This window comes from Microtus ochrogaster, chromosome 1, assembly GCF_000317375.1.
Source record: "Microtus ochrogaster isolate Prairie Vole_2 chromosome 1, MicOch1.0, whole genome shotgun sequence".
NCBI lineage: Eukaryota > Metazoa > Chordata > Mammalia > Rodentia > Cricetidae > Microtus > Microtus ochrogaster.
Genome location: NC_022009.1, coordinates 89,121,149 through 89,145,427, shown reverse-complemented (window position 1 = coordinate 89,145,427; position 24,279 = coordinate 89,121,149). Strand labels below are relative to the sequence as shown.

Sequence of the window (24,279 nt, the reverse complement as noted above, 5' to 3'; positions counted from 1 at the left end):
TAGATGATGAGGAAGAGAATCCATATGACCTGAGGAAATCTTTTCCTTCAGCTTCTTGGTGAAGGCTTTCCAGAGGAATGTTCAGACAAAAGTGTTCTTGGTATTGATCCTCTGGACTATGGCTATCCAGTATTGTGATCAGAGAGAGGCAGGATCTATCACACACAGTTTTATGGCCTGCTGGGGATTAGACCCAGGCCATTGTGTATGATAAACCATCACTCACTACTGAGCCGCATCACCAGCTCAGGATTTGATGTGGTTTTGAAGCAGGGTCTCGTACTATCTCAGGCTGACCCAGAATTTACCCTGTAGTGCAGTTCGACCTTACACACACAGAGATCTGCCTACCTTAGCCTCTTGCATGCTGGAATTACAGGTGTTAGCCACGCACCTGGCAGGCTTGGATTTTTGTTAACTTTTTACAGTATGATGCAAAGTAATAGTTTTCTTTTGACATTTTCATGCAAATATGCCATTAGACTAATTTATTCGGCTTTCCCAAATTATTTTTTTGTATACCTTCCTACAATTGAAATATTTGAACACGTCATTCAGACCCATACATCCTGTTATTCTATAATAATCATTGCTTATTCATATCTTTTTTCCAAAAAATCCTTTACATTAATTTATTAGATGGTGTTCTTGGGTGCATTTGTGAAAACTGGGGGCAACTCAAGGTGACTCATTTTCTCTTTCCACTGCACGAGTTCTGGGGCTCACACATAGGTGGTCAGGCTTGGTGGTTTCCTTTGTCTCTGAACCATCTCGGCAGCCTGTGTGTTTCTCTGTAGATGATTACCTTTACGAAGCTCCTTCCTTGTTGCATGTGCTATGGTTTGTACAAGCACAGTCCAGCAACTGAGCCATTTTATAATGCTGCCTATAGCTATTTGTTTCATTATTTTAGGAGAAAAGGGAGAAATCGAGTTTCTTTTGGGTTGGAAAAGGGAATTCTCTAATGCGACCATCATGAATGAAGAGTGTTGGAGAGGATGGAAAGGAGGAGAAGCAAAGAGATTTTTCTGTTGTTATGGGTTTTTGTTCTGTTTTCTTTTGTTGTTTGTTCTTTGTTTTTGCTTTTGTTTGCTTGCTTGCTTACTTTGATTTGCTTCTTTTTGTGGGGGGCATGGCATGCACTATGGGGGGACTGGGAAGTGAGCAGAATTGGGGTGCATGATGTGAAACTCCCAAATAATCAAAAAGTTAAATATAAAAATGCTATAAAATACTATAAGTTTGTCAGTAATTTTAATAAAATATCACTTTAGAGCTTTAAATTATGGTAAGTACTATTAAGGATTTTGATAATTTGCCACAAAAAGATGATATTTTATCTTAGATGGTGTGGATTGTAATGTAAAGGAAAACCATGAGTTATCTTATCAAAATGTTCAACAAAGGGAAAGTGATCAGGAGGCTCAGGGAGACAGGCTATATTTGAGAATGAGGAAATGGTCAAAGATTTTGCATTCAGGTAAAAAGCTTGGTATGTCTGAGGCAGGAGTGGGGAGCTCAGATAATTTACCCCTTCTAGGAAGCAGAGTAAAGAGTATCAAGATTGAATGCCCACAACTGGAATGGAAAAGTCTTCAGGGGACCCTGATGCCTAACTTTACTTTGGTTGATATAAAAATGGAGGAGATACGGCACAGGAAATATTTATACGATCTGTGAAAAGCATTATCAAAAGACTAGTAGTTTAGAGGACACAGGACGACAGACACAATAGTCTCAGAAAAAGAAAGAAACTGGCCAAATGAAGACATCACAGCAGAAGACCGAGAGACTAGCTTTATCTTCTGGTCACTGAGGATCAAAGATGTGAGGAGCGCAGTTATGAGGAGGTTTGTAAGACTGCAGTCTTAGACATTGAAGGCCACCCAGCAGCACGTGTGTATAGCACATTCTTCAATTACATTGTTGATTGGCTTGCATTTGGGTGTCTCTGCAGAGAGACACACCTTGTCTCTGGAGTGTTTACGTTCCCACATGTAATCTTCATTATTTAATACTGGCTAAACTACTGAGTGAATTGAAATTACTTGAGCAAAAATAGCCTTAACTTACAGATCTTTGGGTCTGTCTCAATATTGAAATTGTATCTTATAGTCATATAGCCTTTAAATAATCTACCCACTCACACATGATAACCCATTTTATAATGACACCAAATTATCAGCTTTAGCAAGAGCAGGCTCCAGATGTTTTTATCTTACTTCCCACAGGGTAAGAAGACCAGTGAGAGGCAGCAATTTTGCCCAGGGCTGCTCAGAGCATAAGCGGGAGTGTTGGCGACAAGTGCATCTGTCACTACACCAATAATAGAACGACACATCTTTGGAGAAAGATCACGGCTGTGACCGTTCAGAATTACTTCTATTTTTCAAAACATTCTGGTACAGGATTTTAAACAATGAAGGATGTTTTATTTTTATACTTATGAAAGAACATAGCAATTTAGATAAGCGTGCTGGTTAATGAGTTACATGGACATTATATCATTATCAATAAAGTGTTAATAATTTAAAAATAGCAATAATGAAAGTTGATTGAATTATATAGCAAGAGGGAAGCATACAAACAATGTCAGGTGGAAAATATTAATCTTTTGTTTGATGGCAAATTTAAGATATCATACAGAAGTCACCTTATTAACTATGAAATCTTAAAAGGGGGCACAACATAAAAGCAGACAGGTGGATCAATGGAATTAAATCTAAGACCCTAATGTAAACCCGCACACCAATAAACACCTGATTCTTGACAAAGAAGGTAAAATTAAACAATGAAAAAAGAAAGCATCTTCAGCAAATGGTGCTGGCATAACTGGATGTAGGCATGTAGAAGAATACAAGTAAATCTATATCTATTGCCCTGCACAAAATTCAAATCCTAGTCAACATAAATCCAGTTACACTGAAGCTGATAGAAGAAAAAGTGGCAAGTAGCCTTGAACTCATTGGTACAGGAGACCACTTCCTGAATATAACACCAGTAGCACAGACACTGAGATCAACAATTAATAAATGGACCTCCTGAAACTGAAACGCTTCTGCAAGGCAAAGGACACAGTCAATAAGACAAAACAGCAGCCTAGAGAGTGAGAAAATATCTTCACCATCCCACATCTGACAGAAGCCGATTTCCAAAAATATATAAAAATCTCAAGAAACTATGTATCAACAAACCACATGAACTGAGGTATGTGGGAATGGGAACTTGAGAGATCAGGTTGCTGGAGGGAGGAAGAGATACTGAAAGAGACTATTGGCAAGGAGAGGTATTTTAGTGTCAGGTAAAAATGTGGCACAAGACAATCTCACAGGAATCTACAGTGATAGCAGACATGTATCTGGCCATCTCCTGTGATCAGTTGTGATCAGAGACTTTATCTAGCAACCGATGGAAACAGATGCAGATCCACAGCCAAACATTAGGTGGAGTCACGGAATCCAGCAGAAGAGGGGGTAGGAAGGATTGTAGGAGCCAGAGAAGTCAAGGACACCACAAGGAAACCACAGAATCAACTAGTGAACTAATAAGGGCTTGCAGACAATCAGGGAGTCTGCATGGGACTGACCTAGGCATTGTGCATATGTCTTTACAGTTGTGTAGCTTGGTCCTCTTGTGGACCTCCTATGAATGGGAGCAGGGGCTGTCTCTGACCCTTTTACTGGCTTTTGGAACCTACTCCACATACTGGGTCACCTTGTCCAATCATAATAACATGGGGGGGGGGTGCTTATTCTTACTGCAATTTGACATGCCATGTTTTGTTGATGCTCATGGGAGACCCGCCCTTTCCTAAACAGAACGGAGGGAGAGTGAATGGGGAGGGGGTGAGAACAGAATGGGAGCTTGGAGAGAGGGAATGGGATGAGAGGACGGTGGATAAATTGAGGTCTGGAGAGAAAAAATAAATAGAATGTCTTGATACCCTGAAAGCTCTTAACAGATATTATTTACTGTTAGTATTGTTATTATTTCTATGTGTGTTTGAACGTGAATGCAAAAAACTGAATGGAATATGTATCACACCTTCAGAGTTAGTTCACCTCCACACCATCGCTCAGGTGCCACCTCTCCCATGCTGCCCGGGGGTAGGGAAAGTTCTGCACAGTCCTCAGCCATCAACATGAACCCAGGTGACAGCCTAGACCAAAGATGTCACACGGCCTTTGGTGATGACATGGGCCACTGATAGCAGCCCAAACCCTGCTTGTTGGAGGGCCACAGACACAGCCATGGCCCTCAGTGTCAGCACAGGCAGGTCATCTGCAGGGCCTCAGGCGGCCGCAGAGGCCACTCACACAGTACTGTTTCTCACCATCCTCTCCTCTGCGGTTCTGCTTCTGCTCATAGCGCACAGACTGTTCCGCTTCTCTTTCTCGGTCATCTCTCCACCATGTTTGCTCATCGTATTGACGTCCACCCTGCCTGGGCCTCACTACATGGCTACAGCCAGGGGCATCTCGACATCTTCTGTTCCGTGGGCACCACCAGGCTTCTCTGGTGTCTTTTACTGCTGCATCTAGGGGCCCTGGAGGGCCCTGCATCTGTACAGTCCATCTTGGCGGCACAGCCATGGCAGTAAGTACTCAAGGTCACCTTGCATCCCAATCAGGAGGAGAGTTGCTACTGATGCTCAGCTTGCTTCTTTCTTTTTGTTCAGGCCATGCTCCTGCTCATGGAAGAGTACCATTTCAGGGATGTTTTTCCACCTCACCTGATATAATCTAGCAACTCCCTCACAGATATTAATTTGTTTCCATGCTGGGTTGAAAGCGCATCAAGTTGACAATGAAGACTAACTGCTACAGGAATTATTAACTACGGTATATTTCGGTGCAGCTTTAGTGACTGATAACAGCGCAGGCACAAACAGAAATACGTATGTAAATTGTAATCGGTCACTTCATAACTCCAGTGCTCCCCATGGGAGATGCCCACATGTACACGATTTCTACCTTCATAACTGATTCATTTTAAATACATTTAGTTTTCATTACTTTATTTCTCCTCATTCATCCAAAAACACATTCTTAAACATTCACTTATGCAAAATAACCCACGTGCCATGTTAACGGACGAAGTAAACATGAAGCAACAAACAGCTATCAAATATGGCAGACGAGAAACGCATGCATAAAGTTACCATAACTCCCTCATGCTTGCAGCAGGATAATGGTAAAAGTACCGGAAAGGATCAGAAAGCAGAGTACTGCTCCCATATCAGAGAAAAAATGGATATAGTTTCACGGAGGAAAGGGTAGAAGGTGTGTTCAGAAACAGAATGCCCTAGGAAGAAAAATGGGTGCCCAACTAAAATAAGAATGTGAGGTTGGTAGGGTGATAGGCTCTCACAATCTGGCTGCCGTACTTGAACTCCAGTAGAAATGAGCATCTCTCTCAATAAAGACAATGCATTTCTGGGATTCAGTAGTCCATCCACAGTCCCTGTGTGTGTCCCATGGTCGGGAGTATATCCAGATAGAAATGGTCATATTCATGTTTAATTTTATCTTTGTGTATGGTGTTTTTCCTGCACATATGTCTGTGTGCTAGCTACACCTGTGCCTGGTATCTGCAGAGGCTGGAAGTGGGCATAGGTTCCTCTGGAACCGGAGCTGCAGACAGCTGTCAGCCACCATCTGTGTGCTGGGAATCAAACCTTGGTCCTCTGGAAGAACAGGCAGTGTTCTTACCTGCTGAGCCCTCTCTCTAGGCCTATTGTTGAATTTCTTAACACTCGCAAGGAAGAGGAGAGAGCTTAGGCCTCTCTGGCAATGAGCTACAGCCCAATAGAATGAAGCAATTCCGTATGTATGGCTTATCAAACTCACGGTTTAAGTTTCCACAAAGTAAATGTTCTTAATCCGTGCATGTTTCTTGGGGAATAGACCCATACCCCTAGCAACAAATATATAATGTCTCAGACTGGCTGAATAGCTCAGTGATCTAATATGGTCTAATGATCTTAGTGACTCTTAGAGATCTTGTCACATGAAAATCTGGGTTTGAGGTGAGATCTAAAAGGCTCCTTTTCATATATTCACAAGTATCAAGCTAATCTGGCAGTCCCCCATTGTGACAGCTCCGGGGGTAAATGTGACATGCTGCTTTATGCTGGGCACTTGACTTGTACATTTCATGACTATAATTATTATTTTAGTTATTAAATAGGACTTTTATTTCCCTGAAACAGAGAAAACTAGAAAAAAATTGAAAGAGAGCAATTATCTTCAACTTGAATCCTAAGATGTTTAAATCATCTCTTGTTTCCTTTGCATTAAATATTTATATTGATTTCTTAATACTGTAAGGGACACTTAACACCTCTATTTATATATAAATGGCTGGAAGAACACTTTTATACTTTCAACTGAAGTAGATTATTAAGGAACAGGCACTTGATATTGTATGAGGAAGTAGTTTGTTACTTTAATGTATTCCATAAATTATAATTGAGCATACTTAAAATACAGTTACTCATTAAAAACAGGGAAATTCACCCTGAACTAAGACTTTTCCCTTGTAAATTTCAGCCTGTCATGTAACTGAAAGCATTTTTCTACAGTTCCTTCCTACCCTTGGTTTGTAACTCTCTTTAGATTTTTCTTAAGAGAACTGACTTTGAATTCCATTCATTTTATAGGTCTCATTGTCCTCACCTTTCCTGGACACACATCTTACGTCTCCTCGCTGCCTTCTCTGATTTGATACCTTCCACTCAGTGCTGTGCTCAATGTGCTGCCTTCTCGCTTACCTTTCACTCAGTGCTGTGCTCAATGTGCTCGATTCACTTCGCATTCAAAACAGTCACAATATCTCGACTGTGCAACCATCTCAGATAAATGTCCAGCCTGATTTTTTAGAACCCAGTGGTCCATATTTATAGAAAAGTTTGGTTTTGACTTCAGTTCTGATCTTTAATCGGTCAGTCCGTGCCTTGAAAGCAGTGTGCACCAAATTTCAAGCAGTATTTAAGAGTTCCCTTTTCCTAACATCACATTACCATCTTTGTATCCATTTGCATTGTTCATTTTGTACCTTGATTATTGGCATTAACAGTTTCTTTTAGGGTATGGCAATTGTACATAGTAATGAGTTTCACGATGACATTTTATGCATCCTCTGGTGTATTTGGTTGTATTCAACTCCGTCTTGCTCTTTCCCCCCTCCACTCCTACCTTCCTTTGCCCAGTTCATTTTCCTTGTGCTTTATGACTGCAAGTTTTGGGAGATGACTCAGTGAGTTGCCTTGGGGTTATGGTATTTCTTTCAACCTTCTAATTCAAACCTCTCTAATAATGTGGCTCAACTTAGAGTCTCCAGGATGTCTCCTGAATGGCTTAGGAGTTCTCTTTAATGAACATCCAATGGTACATTATACATGTAAAATATTTATTTATAGGATTGCTTTTCAATGGGTACTGTTAAAAAGAAAGTGATACTCAGGTGGACAAAGACTCAAAGGTGGTATACCATAATTTGTGAATTTATAGCATCTCTCTCTCTCTCTCTCTCTCTCTCTCTCTCTCTCTCTCTCTCTCTGTGTGTTTTTCTGTCTCTGTCTGTCTGTCCCTTTGTCTATCTCTCTCTCATTGCTCTTCCAGATCAAATAGACTGGGAGAAAAATGGCTACCACATAACTCTCATGCAGCATAGCAAATCAGTTCAACTCTGTATTTTCACTGATCACACCAGGGATTTCTTAAGTTGGTCTCCACTACACGAGTTCGTGGACCCATTTGCCTGGTCTGGAAATGCATTATGTGCCCTGGCCTTGGTAAATGGAGTTAACCCATTCTTATTCACAGAAAGGAATGTGTAAGCAAAGCAACTGCAGCATTTAGAACTCTTCTTCCACAGGGATTGAGGGAGGCATCCTGGCAATATGTGCTGAAGGGTGTTCGGAGTTGCTTGCCTGTCTGATCTACATAGGAAGCGCCTTTTCTGGAAATCCAGCTGAGATCAGCTAAAGAGCAGAAGATGAGAACAATGAGTTCAGGTAAACCCCAGAATGGAGTTATGGCAAGCATTCCATGAACCTGCGATATCTCAGGTCGACCACCTTTGAAGATGACTCGCTGTTTGGAGATGTATTTATTTACTTTATTGTGTTTGAGGCTTGAGATTCTGTCAGTTGCATTATAAAGAGAGCAGATGACATTTGTACAGTTTGCATTTTTATTATGAAAGAAAAATAAAAATACTGGCTATTGTGAGAAAGGTATTAATTTCTTTTTACAGCTATTGCAATCCACAGAGTTTACACTCTCCCACAATTCTTTTGTTTATTACTGCAATAATTTCATAATTACCTTCCTTGCTTTGGTTTTTCCTCAATTTTTTTTGCAATCTACTATACACATGTGACCACACAACTCAAGTTTCTGAAGGATCTGATCCAAGGCATTGTCTGATATGCAAGTCTCTTCATTACCTGGCTCTTTCTGCATACAATTCATTTTTTTTCTGACATTTCTCTCCACACCTCCTTGTGCTCCAGGTAAAATAGTTGATAAGAATGAGGCAATGCGTGTGTGTGTGTGTGTGTGTGTGTGTGTGTGTGTGTGCGCGCGCGCTACTCTTCTACTTAAATGTCCTTCTCTGTTAAGATGTTTTTATTTTGCATTGTGCAGTCTAGATGTGATCCTTCCTCAATGTCTACTCCCTTTCACCGGGAAGGGGACATGTATTATGTGTCTTTTAATCTTGCTGTATGTGCAATACTATCTCCATATAGAAAGGTTGGTGATTCAGAACTAACCTATCTCCTCCTGGAAACCTACTGGATTCTGTATGTAGAACTGAGATGTGACTGATGTGGTAGGAAGAATATGAGCATCTAGGATTTAGATGTGGTTGACATGATCAAAGAGGGTGTAAGTGAGTTGCCAGCATCGCTCCACACACATACACAGCATTTCTGACCTGGGAGCTTTGTAGGTAATGCATTATAAACACAATTTTAGGTTTGATAACTGCTTCTATAAGCCTCATATTTTATATAATTACCAAGAAGAGAATTTTAGAATAGAATGAAAAGAACATCACTTAGGGGCTTGTTTTAAAATAGCAGAGCTCTGGGAAATGGGATGAAAATGTAGACTGTAAGTCTCGTATAATAAAGTATCATTGGCTCTTTAAGCGGCAAAGTATCTTTGAGAATATGGTCTCCTTTTTTCCAAGTACATTTGAAGCTAATATATGCTCACTCTAAACATTATCTCAGGAAAGTGAGGCACATGTCCTGTAATTATAGCCTTAATGCATTTAAAGTAAGATATGCACTTAAGAAATGATACTTCAAGAACAAATTTTTATGTTTTTATGTTCAATTGTTACCTAAGTTAGAGGCCGCCTGCAATACCATGTCCCTAAAATTGACATTCATCTCTCTCTCACCTATACGTTTACAGAAACTACTGCAAGGCACAGTATAGGCTGTTAGCACCTAGAAGCTAACAAAGCAGACTAAATTAAGTCCTCAGATTAAGTGCATTTGACTTCTGATGGCAGAAGGAAGCAAAGAAACAAAATTAGGTCAAGATAGTGACTAAGTGAAAACAAGGGGTTACAGCGAGGAAGCAGGAAAGCACCATTTGAGGGCGCGAAGTCAATAACAGCTTGTTTTAAATGCACTATCTGAACAGAGACCTACAGGAGAGAGGGAAGGTACACAGGCCTGACTAGAGACAGAATGGGAAGGATAAGGTGTCTGGCTGGAGAATATTTGGTTTATTAAAAATAAATTTAGAGAAATAGAAAATCCATAAGTAGGGCTGGAGGCATGCCAAGTGGAAGAATGTTCACTTGATATGCGTGAAAGCCTGGTTAAAGCAAAAGCACCAGAAAATAATTACAAAATTAACGATAATGCACAAGATTGACAGAAATTACATCATGGAATGTGCAAATTAGTACCGCTAAGAGAAAACGCAATTCCTCTCTGCCAGAGGGATATTTTTGCTGTGGTAACTTTTGTAGGCAAAATAGGTAGGTAAGGAGGGTAACTTGGTAATCCAAGAAATCTTCGGATTAGCCTTGGAGACCAATGAAAGAGTAGGGATTTGGAATACGTACAGTGGGAACGAAAGCTAAATAAAGATGTGCTGGGTTGAGAACACACTGGGTTTTGGATCCTAAGAAATGTAAGTTGGAGGAAGATTGACTTGGTTAGGGCCAGACACAGGGTGGATGGATTTACATATGCTGTATATAGAGACGGTATGGGCAGGAGAATTGGCTGTGTGTGCCAACCACATGGATTATGGCCAGATGGATGCTGTAGACACGGGGTTAGCAATTCTAGAAATTTCTCTTTGTCGTGTTAGTATTCCTAATATCTCTGCACTTGGCCCACAAGACATTTCCAGGAACCTGGTCAGGTGTTCTCTTTGCAATGCCACAATTTAACAGATTATTCTCCTCCATCTTTTATTTCTTTCAAGTAGAAATATGAGCTGTCATTGCCCCCGTAAACTCTTTCTCAGTATATTATTTATATTTAACCCATTTTAAGTAAAATGCATATAATTTATGATGAACACTTCAGTAAAATTTCATCTCAGGGTAATATTTTATTAATACCCTTTCTTCATAAGCTCTTTGGAAAGGGGAAAAACACTAATTTCCTGCTGTGAGTCTTCAGGATTTTCCAAATAATGAGTAATACTCATTGCTTTTCCTCACCTCAGGAAAACATGTTATTCAATTTTCTTTGAATCTGTAATTTTTGGGGGGTGGGAAATCATTCCACTTACTGACTTTCTGGAGTGAAAGCACACTGAGTCTGCATACTATTGCACTGAGGTGTCTCAGTTTACACTCGAGCCTTTCTTTTCCGCATATTTTAAATTTCCATTTCTGGGGAATGTTATCATCACAGAAATCTGATAAGATGAACACTTACACACATACACACTTATAAAGATGATTCGTTAATTTCTCTAGCATCTTTTTGTCTCACAACAATAACAACCACAAAAATAGATGATTTTCAAACCTAGGCTCTTTGGGATCAATGATTTTAAAAATAACATTTTAATATGTTTTATACTGAAACTTCCTTCCAAATCTACAAGTGAGCAGGGGTGCTTGTGCAAATTTTACAAAGAATTTGTGTGTGTGTGTGTTTACTCTACTGAGAGTTACAGACAATTGACTTAATGAAAGGCTTTGTGGTTAAGCACAGTTTAACTTCACTAACCAGAAGACCACAAGACCTGCAACGAGAATAGAATCCAGTTCCCCACATTCTGTGGATGTCTTCATGCATATTCATGGTTTTGTTTTTTTTTCTTTCTAGATTATAATCATGTTCAATATGTCTCTCTATGCAAAATGTAAGTAGCAAAAGAACACAGTTGGTGTGGTGGGACATGCCTGCAACCTCTGCATTTGGGAGATAGAAGATGAAGGACAAAGGGTTCCAGATCATTCTTGGCTACAATATGAGCTGGTGGCCAGCTTGTGACAGCTAAAACATTGTCCCAAAGAAGTCTAGCAAGCAAGCGAAGAAACGAGAAGAAAGAAGAAGACAGGGAGGGCCTGGGAAATCAAGATCAAGTCACTAATGGTCTATTTCCAGATTGCACGCTAAGAAGCAGTGCATTCAAGTTCTCTGACTGATTTTCAACACAAAACATCATAAAGCTTCCAAAATAGAGACCCTGAAAATATTCTTTATTGGTGTTCCAAGTTCTTTACTTGCATTGCTATGGAAAACACAGCAAAACCACCAGGCAAGTACTACTCTCCTTATTTCGTGGAAGTGGAAGGTGAGGCAAGTGGCTGTTAGCATCAAGTGATACGGGTGACCTTACTTCCTCGCACGGTTTAGTGGGGAAAGTGGAGAAACAAGGCCAATGGAAGCTTGGCTCCTTTGGACGTGTCTGTGTTTCTCTCCCGCTGCTGTGAGGAAATGCCCTCACAAGAGCAGCACAGGGGAGCAAAGGTTGTTTTCATTTCCAGTCTTGGCTCAGTCCACCGTGCTGGGAAGTCACAGCAGAGTGAGGGAGCTAGTGCTGCCGCACCTTCAGCTGGGAAGTCACAGCGGAGTGAGGGAGCTAGTGCTGCCGCACCTTCAGCTGGGAAGCAGAGAGGGTCAACGAGTTCTGAGCTCGTTTATACAGTCCAGGACCCCCACCCAGGAAACAGTGATCGCCATCACCCCCATTCAAGGTAAGTCTTCCCACATCAGCCAACATCATCCCTTTGGCCTGGAGAGATAGTTGACCTGTAAAGAGCACTTGCTGCTCATTCAGAGGACCCCAGTTTGATTCCCAGCACCCTTGGCAGAAGGCCTACAACTGCTTGTAACTCCAGTCCCAGGATATCCAATGCCAACTTCTGACCTCCACAGGCACCTCATACAGGTGGCACCCCTCCCCCGCACAGAGAGACAGAGAAAGAGAGACACAGAGATACAGAGAGAGGCACAGAGAAAAAGACAGAGAGTAAGACAGAGTAAGAGAGAGAGATGAAGAAACAGTAAAAGCAAAAGAGAAAAGGGATAATCCTTGACCAGCAGGCACTAAATTCCATTTCTCATATGACTCTAGAGCCCATCAAGTTGACAGTCAGCACTGTCCATCACTGACTCGTGGCACACACACGCAGGGACAAGTGCTGCTTGGCTGGCAATTCAAATTTTTGGACCTCTTGAGTTTTTTGTTTAATTTGCTCATGAAAATGGGGTTCTAATGTGAAGCATACAAATTGCAGGATTGCAAATAATGTAAAAATACAGTAAGACCTGGGGAAATGTAATCTCGTTCTAGTGATAGCAATTATTGGGAATAAAAACGTTCAATCATTACATTCAGGGTTCAGCAGGGTCATTAAAAGGATGCCTACAGGATTAAAAGGCAACAGATTCTGCAGAACTTTATATAAATTATTAAGTCACCTTGATTTCTTTTTTAATTTGATACTGCAATTATTGTGAAAACATCTTGAATTATGTTATCTTTGTTTGTTTTAAAATAGGGTCTCTCTCTCTAGTCCTAGCCAGGATGGCCTAGAACTCACAGAGATCCTCCAGCCCCTGCCTCTTGAGTACCAGGATTAAAGGTGTATACGGTAGTCTGGCTCATTATGGTATCTTAAGTGTGTAACCACCTGAATGTCAAAGAATTAATAAAATTCTGTTACCGATATGAAAACACATACTTGTTTCCAGCTTTCTGGACAACTGTAGAGAACAGTCAAAGCCTTCCTGGTTGAACTAGACGGACGAGGAGAACAGTAACCAAGCAGCCCAGGTGTGGTTTAACATGAAGCTTTGCTGTCTTGGGTATACCTCTAGCTTACTTCCCTGAGAAGAGAAACGAACAGGAACAAGACCACAGGTGGACTGGACCGCAAAACTGTGGGGAAATGGCACTGGGTGCCTGCAAAGTGGAGGGAGTGTGTTAGGTTCAAGGTTGCTCTGCGAACCAGCACAGCTGTTACAGAGCTATTAGATTCCCAAGTAGCGACAGCTATGTCAAATCCTCCAGAGCAAGTACCTACCGTGTTGTTATTTCAGGCACCTCTTCCTTCCTCTGAATTTCAGGGACTAAATCGTAGAGAGGCTGAGAATTATGAAACGAACCCCGAGGCAAGAAAGAAAGCCTGCGCGTCACTCAGTTCTCACAGCGACTCTTGACATTAGCTTTTAGTTAAGATTATTACAGGAGGCAAACAATTATTTCAGTGGGTCTCTTGGCATGTCCGGGTTTCTCAATTCACATTTTCAAAAAACCACAGAGGCTAGAAGGCTGCGAGTAGGTGTACGGGATACAGTGTTTTGAGTGACACCTTCACAAGACATAAAGGCCACTAAGGATTACTTTGACGGATTTTTAAACATTGACTCTCCAGCAAAGGTCAATGTGGGCACAGCCAGAGGGGAGAGCCTAAAAGTACTGGAGACCCTTAAAGGGTTCTCACTAATTCAGGGGTCAGTCCGTTACTAGATGGAAGGAATTTGGGAATGGGGTGGGGTTGGTGGTCAGAAAGCTTATGGAATGAGACTCACTCAGAGGAAGGGCCTGGCCTCCAGCTCCAGCCTCCCATCTCTGTTGCTGGACCTGCCTCCTGGAAACAGCACAAAGACACGAAGGACCAACGGAGAAACTCAGCGTGCAAGAGGCCGCTGGCCCGCCACCATGCTAACGCGCATTCAGTTATGGACCCAAGTGGCTTAGAAGACGTCACACGTGACGCCCTAGGCTCTTCACCCTTCCTGCAACCTCGGGTGCTGCAGGCGCTGCGGGGCGTTGCAGACCAAGGAGGTTTGGCTGCCCCGGGGCGGAAGGACCAGAGAGGGCGGAACTTAGGGAGGGGACCGCCACCAGCACAGCGGAGGCCCCTGTGGCAGCTCCGACCTGACCCAGGGGAAGCAATGTTGTGCAATAAATCCGCGGGAGGAGTGGGCAGGAGAGGGCAGGATCGCGGCAGGAAGATAGATCTAGTTGTATTTAGACTCCCGCACCCGGTATCGCGGCCGAGAGAGGGAGAGAGAGCGCGCAGCAGAGGCTGCTGTGTGTGCGCGCGTGAGTGTGCCTGTGTGTGCGTGTCTACAGGTAGCAGCGGCAGCGGCGGGGACGCGAGCAGGGGACCCATCTGCGGTTACCTCCCCGCCGAGGGTTTTCCAAGGCGACTGCTCATTTGGCTGACGGATCCGTGGTCCCCAGGAGATCTCATCCTCTCTATTTCTACTCTTCTTTAGGCGTCTCCAGTTTCAAGTGTGTGTTTGGGAGTCATTTTATTTTTATTTTTTTCTCTTTCCTACAAAGCGTCTCAGGAATTCTTGCATATTGAAGCAGGTGCCTCTAGGCACGAAATCCTTGGATACGTTTGCTCTGCCAAGTTTTGCTGCTCCTGTCCCCTCCCTCCTCCAGAGGCTTCTGGGGTGCTTTTCTTTTGGATTTACGTGCAGAGAACGTATATATGTTTATATACCGGTCGGAAAGCTTATAAATACATATACGCGCGCCCCAAAGCCTGGTTTTCATCTCTTCCCGAAACAGCGACATGTTCCGGAGCTGATGGACACCAAGAACATTATTCACATTCTTTTGATCCTGGTTTTGGACAAGGGGAGGGAGAGTGAAGAACTGTTTAACATTCGGCCATCATTAGGCTGCACGCTAGGCACCACGAAGTGTTTCTGGTTGCAGAGCAGGTACAACCGGGGCTTAGAAAGAAGGTAAGGGGGCCTTCTGCGTCCACCAGGCCTGGCATTTACCTCAGTCCCCCGGACCACTGATAACTTCCTGCTCCGGCTTCTCCCCTTCTCTCTGCCCTCACCCTTTCCACCAACCCTACCCTTCCCTGCTCTCTGCTTTGCTCTTCTCCATTCCCCCGGGCCCAGGAGGAGGGCTGGGCGCTGGGGAGGGTGACTGTACAGGAGGTGTAATCGTCGGTTACAGTTTAAATGTATCTTTTATTCCCCCACTTGATCGAGTTTCCTACCTCCCCCCCTTCCCCGTCTTTTAGCGGTCTTAAATGCGTTTTGCCCTTTAAACAACAACAACAAATGCCACGTCGATCAATGTTTTAAACATGTCTTGGTGCCAACTCTTCACAATTACCCTTTGATGAAAATAAAAACAATAAAAAATAATGAACTTTAATGGACTGGGTAGTTTCTTAAATCCTGGGGTTCAAGGAATTTCTAAAATGCAGATAAGCAGCAAAGAAGGACAGCGGGCTTAAGCTCCTGCGTCAAGCCAGTTGTGCCACAAGGAGGGCAAATCCCCAGAGTTGAGAGAGAGGAAACTAAGTCTAGGATGAGAAGACCTACGTGGCGAGTCCTTAAAACCCACCTTTTACACCACGTCCAGTCCCTGATTTACTCCTGCTCTGGGGACACGTTAACCGAACCGACCTTTCGATGGAGAAGTGGTCTCTTCTCTCTGTTCCTGGTCTTCAGCCAGCCTCCTTCCTCCCCCTCTGCCTGTCTGGCCCTGGCACTTTGCAAATCGCCGGTTTTGCGCACCCTCGCGGTGGGCGTTCTCCACTTTACATCCTGCCCCCTCGGTCCTCCCTCCGCCGCGGTGACCAAGCACATGCATCTTTATCTGGGGCTCGCTCACGCACGCCCTCGCCCGTACCCCGCGACTCCCCACCTGCCCTGGCTCGCCCTGGCCGCTCGTCTCCGCCTCCCGGCGCATCTCTGACCCAGGCATCCCTTCAACCCGGCCTGCGCAGGTCTGGAGTGGCGGGACGCGGCTGTGGCGGCGGTGCCTAGCTGGTGTGGGAAGCCAAGGTAGGAAAGGCGAACTCGAGTGGGTGGTGAGAGGCCAGTCGAGTCCGTGGGAGCCTGGGAAGCTGGAGAGGAGCGAGACAGCCAGGGTGCGCTGCGCGCTCTGCGCTGCCCGGGCCGGGGCGGACGCGTGCGGTGTCTTTGAGTCCTCGGAGAGGCGCCCCAGCCCCTGCAGAGATCTTGCTTGCCTGAGCTCCGGGACCAGGACACCCAGAGCCAGGAGGTTGGCGGAGAGGCACCAGAGAAAGAAAACACCGATTTGGAGAGTCCGCCTAGGGGAGACGCAGAGCCTGAACGGATGGAGGAACAATGCCGCCTCCAGAAGCAAAGCCTTTCTTGAACCTTCGCTGGAGTGTGGAGCCGGCTTTCTGCTCTGTTCTCCCTGGGCCTTGAGGCTACTTCTGGGCTTGGTTCCGCCTCTTAGTTTGACAGGAATTAGAAAGTTGCTCTTCTTCTCTGTAACGTTTCCTGCGAGGTGGCTTTCAGATCTGCGTGCTGGTTCGAGTCAAGATGTCACTTTCTAGATCCCCGCGAGGAGCGACTAATAGATTATGCATTGTTGGGCAATAAACTCTCCGGGGAAGAGAGGGGTAGTCCACGGAAACGTTTAATCCGGTCTTCACTGACTCCTGCCTGCCTCAGCACAATGCCTTGTGAGTAGAATAACAACAATAAAAAACCCACCTGCAGTTAATTTAAATTTATTTAGAATGAGATTTTTGAACGAGGAATAATTTATTACAGAGGAAGCTCTTAGTCTGTTACAGAAATGAGGTAAATACGTCCCATATTTGATTCATTTGTGATTATTCTAATGAGCTCTGGCCTGTACCACTGTTTTCTTTCTTTTCTCCATTTCTAGGACCATCATGATACATGTAGGATTAGGGATATGTGGATTTAGATAGTTAACCTCCCCTTTTACTGTGTATTTTTATAGAACATTGACATCCCAATTTCCCTCTTTTTATACTAAAACTACCATAGAGTATTTTGTTTAAGTAACTGGAAGTTTCGTGCTATATTTGAAATTACAGTGTCTTGCTATATCTCTCAAAATTAATTATACTTGAGTATTAATAGGATCATAGATTTTTGAAAAAATGCACCTTGAGAAGGTGTGCTTGTGTTTGACAAAAATCTATAAAATGTCTCAGCATTATGAGCTATTACAACCTATAGAGTGCCAGGTTTTCTACAGAAATGAGTTGAGCATCCGAGACCATGTGTGTATTTAAAATATCTAATGCAAAACGCAAAGCCCATTAAGTTTACTGTGCCCTTGGCAGAGAATGAATCTAAGTCTCCTCATACTGCCTAGTGATGGAGTGATTCACAGAGAATGTGGAAGTTAAACATTGCTCAGGCCTTCTGATGGTACAGTGTGATTAAAAGAAGTAACTGTTTTCTCCGAGCCTGCTAGTCCACAGTTAGTCCTTACACTCCTTCTAGAGAGGCAGGAAAGGCAGTGATCTTTCAGAAGCAAGCTATGCCAGAGATCCTGGGCTGCAAGAAGAGTCTTTTTAGGTACCTCCTTCTCTTCCACCAACCCTAGTATTGCTGCCTGTCAATTTTTATTTTTTACATGGTTTTAATTTGTGAAAATTTTCATTTTTATTTATTGATAATGTATTTCCAAATAAGATGCGTGGGTGGTTTGGAGTTGGAGGATGGCTACACAGAGAAGGCAGAGCTAGAGTCTCCTGTGCTTGTCTCTGTTGGGGGAAGGTTGCCTAGGTCCAGCTGAGTCTGTGCAGGGAGAGACGAGGCCAACGAAAGAATCTGAAGTCTCTCCCAAGCCTAAGTTCTCAGATTTTGTTCCACGGTGAATGTTTTCTTGCAGTTATTCAGTAGTAACCCCTGCTTTTTGCTTCAAATTCCCTTAAGTTATCACTTTAACTCTTTAAAAATAAAATGAGAACCTAGAGTCATAAGTAGCTAGAACTAGAGAATACAGCTACAAATTTAAGTTCTGCTATTTAATTTGGTTAAAAGCTAAGGTTGATGTCATTGACATTTTGTAGGACAGTGGTCATTTAGACATTGATATAATTCATATATCTTTCTCTGGGTTTCCATGTGTTGAAGCATTTTTTTTAAACATTTTTTAGTAAAACTCATTCATGGATTTCTTAGAGGGTTCTGACCCCACTAAAGGCTTATTTTTCAAATTACCTAATGACGCTAAGGTGGTTTCTGTGAGCACAGCACAACTGGGCTAAGAGTGATACCAGAGATGTCAACAGGCAACAGTAGGATCTCATGTACTTTGCCACACTTTGTTTTCCATGTGTGAAGTTTTATGATCATTTTCCTATTTATGATCATAAATAAAATATTAAAAATTAAGTCATGTTCTCTTATGTATATTCCAACTATTTATAAGTAGAGTTACCATGTCCAGACTTAATATTTCTAAAACATAGACTGCCTTGAAGATACCTTAACATGTGCAATGGTTCTGGTGGCTTACCTGCCAACGTCCACAATTTTATGAGAATCAACCCTTTGTAAACTTTACATGGAAACCTCCTGCATCCTGTGCTTCTCCAAGATCTTCCCTTTGGTCTAGTCACATGACTCTTATTATTTCCATAATACTACTTGGCACCGTAAGGCTTTGTGCTTTGTTTATGTTGGCTCATCTTTATAGGTTCAGCTCCCCACAATCCACTGTCCAGAGGTTTAGCTCTCTTTGGCTGTCTTTCTTTCCACCCTTTTCTTTCCTTTACCCCTTCCTCTCACATGCTATTGATCCGATGGGCACCCATTGTCTTTTTTTTTTTAACATTCTAATGTCTGATGTCTTTATTGGATTGTGGATTGCTGGAGGTCAGATCAGAAACCATACTGGATTTATCATTTCATTTTGAAATATTATCCCCATGTCAGAACATAAAATAGACTGTACATGAATAGCACATATTTTCACAATTGTATTTCACTATGAAGTAATTAGTAGCCTAGCAGTGGATTAGGAAAGTAGGGTTTATTTACTACCATATAGTAGGAAGTCAAAGAAAGATGACTGCTGGAGCATTTGATCAAGAAATTAAGTATCTACAATCATCTATGCAATTTCTCTTATGGTCAGAAGATTGTTTCTGTGACACCAAACTTATATGTGCTTTCTGGGACCCCAAAAGGAGAGGGTGACAAAGATAACAGAATACTTCATCTCAGAACTCCCCAATCTTGACATTACATTGCTGCTATTTGGCAGTGATTAATTTTTTCTTTGTTGTGGGAAAGATTCTGCACACCAAAGATGTTTGGCAGTATGCATGACCTTTACTCTACCCACCTATCCTGTAACCCAAGCAGTTTCTCCAGACATTGCCAAACATCCATGTGTATAAACATATTTTGGTGTATATTTGATATTTTGAACAATATTAGAATCTCTGAGAAAAGAATGAACTTGAGGTTGAAAACTAGGATCGCTTGCTATAATCATAAAGTAAATGTATAAATGTAAATTTCATCTAAATATTTCAAAAAGGTGAAAAAGACACATGCATATTCTTCAGATGTGATGAAGTGTTGATGGACTAATTGTGATAATAGTTAGACGAGGAGTAGGTAGAACGGAGACAGCTTTGTTTTCTTAACACTTTCTTCCTCAGAAATTCCACATCTTCTAGTCTATAAAGTAAAGTAACAAATACTGCTCATGCTTACAAATAAGAAAGTGGTCAATTATGTGAAAAAGATCAAATGAAATAAAAAAATGTAAATCTTCAGTTAGATATTCCTTTCCAGTGCATATATTTTAAGTTTTCATATGTTGGTAACAACATTAGCTAATGTAATAGTTTCCTAGACAGACATGTTCACATGAACAAAAACTAAACTTAAATTGTGCTTCTTAACTGTTTACCTCAGTGTGGTAATAGATGATACACTTATAAGTAAGAACTCTGCCTTGCAAGGACATATCACGATTGATATGGATGGCCAATCAGCTTGCCCAGTATTTCCTCTACTCATTCCAATCTTATTCCCTATAAGTTTTTTGGAAACCATTTTTTGTTCAGCTATGTTCAGTGTTGAGATATAAAATATGATGACTTTAGGTGTCTTTTAACTCTGAGTTCCAAAGCATCCAAGTAAAGAACTAGGGATGTAATTGAATGATAGAGTGCTTGGTGTGCTTATGAGTGAGTCTCTCAGTTCAACTATCCACACTCAAGAAAACAAAGGAATAAAATACCGTGAAAAGGCCTTTACAGATAAGATTGCCACTCTGTCACAGCACTGATTCTGGCACTGTGCTGAGCCAGCGTTGGCTAACTCAGCAACTTAATGATATCATCTTCTTCATACGGCCATTGACCTCCGATCCTGGAGCCAATGTGGCCATTACAGAGGCAAACAAACCTCTTTACACATTCTCACATCAAATGGAGGGGGCAGTCTTTCTCTCTCTCAGGGAAATGTCTAACCTTATTAAGGAAAGTTCCCCTAGGCACTGCCAGCTGAGTTTCCTTATGCCTAGTGCACAAGAACTGAAGAACCCCAACTTCTACTTAGTAACCGACAAAAGGTAGGACTTTGCACTCTCATGAAGATGATCTTGCCCACTTGGGGTGGAAGGATGGTCTGCTTCTTTCTGTGGAAGTGACAGATTCCCCTTTATATCAATGCTAGCTAAGAGGAAGGAGACAGTAGCCATGAAGCAGACCATCTTAACTGGGATTTCCATTACCATTATGCTTACTTTCTCAATTCATGAAGCAGAATGCCTGTATTAGAATCAAATACACAGAATGTAATCAAATCAATTTTGGATTCATGGCCACGAGTTAAATTCATGCCAAACTGCAAACTTCTAAAGTAGGATGCATGCATTTGTGATATTTCAGAGGGGTCTATTTTTATTTGCTCATTTTTTTTGTTTTTTGCTGTTAATTTGTTTTTTTGTTTTGTTTTGTTTGTTTTTAGTACAACTTGGAGAATTTAAAAATGCATACATGAGTTCTGGATAGGAGAATGATAAACACTAAATTATGGTACACTGTACACTTAGACCAGAAACCTCCCCTCTCTAGAATAACTGCATCAGGCCATTGAGCAAAGCATGTCTTCCTTGCCCAGTGGGTCACATGTCCACATGTGTGTTTCTTATCAGCTTCCTTTAGGAACCATCTGAGAAATGACTGCTTCTTTGGCCAATTGCTCTCTTAAAGAATTACTTGATTTTAGTTGGATTCAAGTGAAAATTCTAACTTTTCTAATGTTTATGTAGAAGATCCTTGGGCTTGATAATTTCAAAGTTATTGGCTATGTGCAAAATTAGTGTAGGAAAATTTTTATATATCCAGACTTCTCATAATTTTAGGAAACAATTTTGCTAAAGCACATGGTATTTTGATAATTTCAAGCAGATGTACAATATACTGTGCTCACATCCAGTCATTATACTCTTAGATCCCTTTCCCACACTCTCTTCTTTCCAACTAGTGTCCTCTTACTCCCTTGTTTTGCTTATAGCCAGTGGATTCTATTAGGGCTGTTTTATGAGCATGGGTGGCTTACCAGTGGACATAACTTTGAAGAAGTTGCCTCTCCTTCTTCTGGCAACCATTTAACTGGGCAGGCCTACATTTAGAACGCGTCCCTATGGGCATCTAATGAACACAGTCTTAAAACATGGAAGACTTTATTTTTACTTCTAACCTGGTTTGAGAACTCATAGGCAGTTTTGTGCTTTATTGGAATAGATGTTTTAACCACTCCACGTTACTCTGTTGTGTTATTAAAAATCAAATTTAAAGCTTGAACTTAGTTTCAAGATTTTAATGTTTGGGGCAATTTTTATAAGTCTTCCAATTAGTGGGGGAAAGGAGGAAGAATATAGTAAATATAAGTATATAGATGTGAGTGTTACCACATCTCACTCAGTCAACTTTTTTTAAAATGGATATGTGTTTGAAAATTATTTGAGGTTCTATGTATAACTGCTGTGTCTATGATGTAAGTAGTAAGATAAGGAAAGAGATACCAATGGTGCTTGGGTTATTTTAAGGGTAATATATGTTAGTTTGTAGACACATGGAAAAATAAGTTGGAATATTTTAAAGTACAAATAAATAAACTAAGGTTATACTTTCCTCTATATTACACACACACACACACACACACACACACACACACCTTTTAACACTTCGTCTTCTAGACTTAGAACATCGGTGACCTCGCTCCTGCCCAGTAATTCTCATCAAATCCACAATGTGAGAACCATGAATGAGAGAAGCCTGGGGTGGATTTTTGTTATGGATGTTGGCTGTCTCCTCAGTTTACCTTCAGTGTGTTATAATATTTCTCAGTGCATAGCATAATTCTGCTGCAAATGTTCTGTTTCTGGGCTCCGTGCCTAGAGCTGTTTCCACCAGAGCCATCACCTCTGAACTGATGAACTGAGCTGCCCTGCCTCCAAGGGAACTGGTTATGTATCAAATGTAAGATGATAATTAGTCACTCCATCTGTGTTTCGGATTGGGAACAGATGCTTTCCCCCTTTGCTTTAATGGAAAGTGTGTTTGAAAGTAGCAGCATTGTGAAACAGAGTTTTAAACAAATGCACACGTTGGTGGACATTCTTGTAAAGCACATGTTGGGGACTGCGGTATGTTTTCTAGACATCTACCTGGACTGCGAATGTGCCTTCTAAGTCAACAACCCCACAGTAAGATGATTATCGTTAGGGACATGAGCCTAAAGTACTGCAAGCTTCTGTAGTTTCTCCTAGGTTATCCAACATTTAGTGCTTTTTAATAGACCAAATTCCACTAAAACTGAAGAGCTGGTTATAGTATATATCTGCCCAATTTACAATTCTATAATGTTTTTCCCACTTAAAATTTTAATGTTGTATTTCTCCAAAGAGAAATTGAAACTCCAATAGGCAGAGACTTTCACACTAATCTTATATATGTAAAAGGCTTCCTGCTTTTTAGAACTACTAGACTATGGGTTAGGAAAGCTTTCTTCTATTTGGAATCTCATTCTTTGCGGTCATTTTTTACTCAGAGTCCTCATTTTCTCATTCAGTGGGGTCTATGTTTGCCATGCACCGTTTCTGAGGAAGGCGTCCTAATTTCCCCGGGATTTTGTTCCAAACACTTGCTACGTTCTGCAAGAGCTGATGCTGATGATTCGTTGGTCTTATTAAAGTGTGACAGAGGGTGATTTTCAGAAGACAACTCTGAGTCATATCTTGGTGGAATTGACCTAAAATATCGGAGTTGGTGGCTATGTAATCTAGTGCAATGAGAACTCCTCTGCTACCCAGACAGAAATAATGAGATGGTACACTCTGGTTTCCAACACATTGCAGTGCTTAAAGGGCTGTGTCAGCCAATGAAGGAGAGAACTTCACTGCTGCACAGAGTTCCATTTTAAAAACATGGTAATGCAATCCTGAAAATTAAACAAGTTATTTTATTAATCTCTAAATATTTGGTTGAGAGATTATGACAGACCTCACAGGAAGTATGATTAGAATGCACCTCTATCCCTTAATATCATACTCACTATTCATTGCATGATATAGAAAATGGAGCGAGTTTTCCAATAGCATGATAAAAGAAAAGCAAATAAATAAGTAAATAAGAAAAGCAAATAAATACTAGTCCCAGAAGTATGACAACCGCATGTGAAGACCTTGGTCTAATAACTGTTATACAATATTCTTTTAATATGCTTGTGCTTTAAGAGCAATGTTTAAAATGTTCATCATGTGCATTTGTGTGGAGTGGGTGCATGGAGATACCATGAATCCAGAAATAGACCCATGAGGGAAGACAAATAGAAGTGGGGTGGATCATCAGATAAACATAAAGCCAAAAAAGGGAATTCCGGGGATGGAAGGGTACAGTGGAAATGAGGAGTAGGGTGATAGGGAAAGAAAGAAGAGGAACGATTAACCCCAAACAAATATGGGTGAAAACACCTCTCCTTAGCAACCTTGCCACTTGGCATACTAAAATATAAATAAATATACAAACAGT

The 24,279-nt window shown here is 41.6% G+C and overlaps 1 protein-coding gene across 2 annotated transcripts in view; it reads left to right on the top strand.

The window, feature by feature from the left end:
• Window positions 1-14,552: 14,552 nt before the first annotated feature.
• Window positions 14,553-24,279, top strand: part of Nlgn1 (neuroligin 1) — an 865,603-nt gene continuing 855,876 nt past the window's right edge. Inside the window, exon 1 of one of the 2 annotated variants that reach the window (XM_026782749.1) lies at window positions 14,553-15,208. The gene's annotated coding sequence lies outside the window, so the exon portion shown is untranslated. Of the gene's footprint in view, window positions 15,209-16,212; window positions 16,921-24,279 lie in introns of those variants that run through there. The other variant, XM_026782745.1, reaches the window with a different exon arrangement.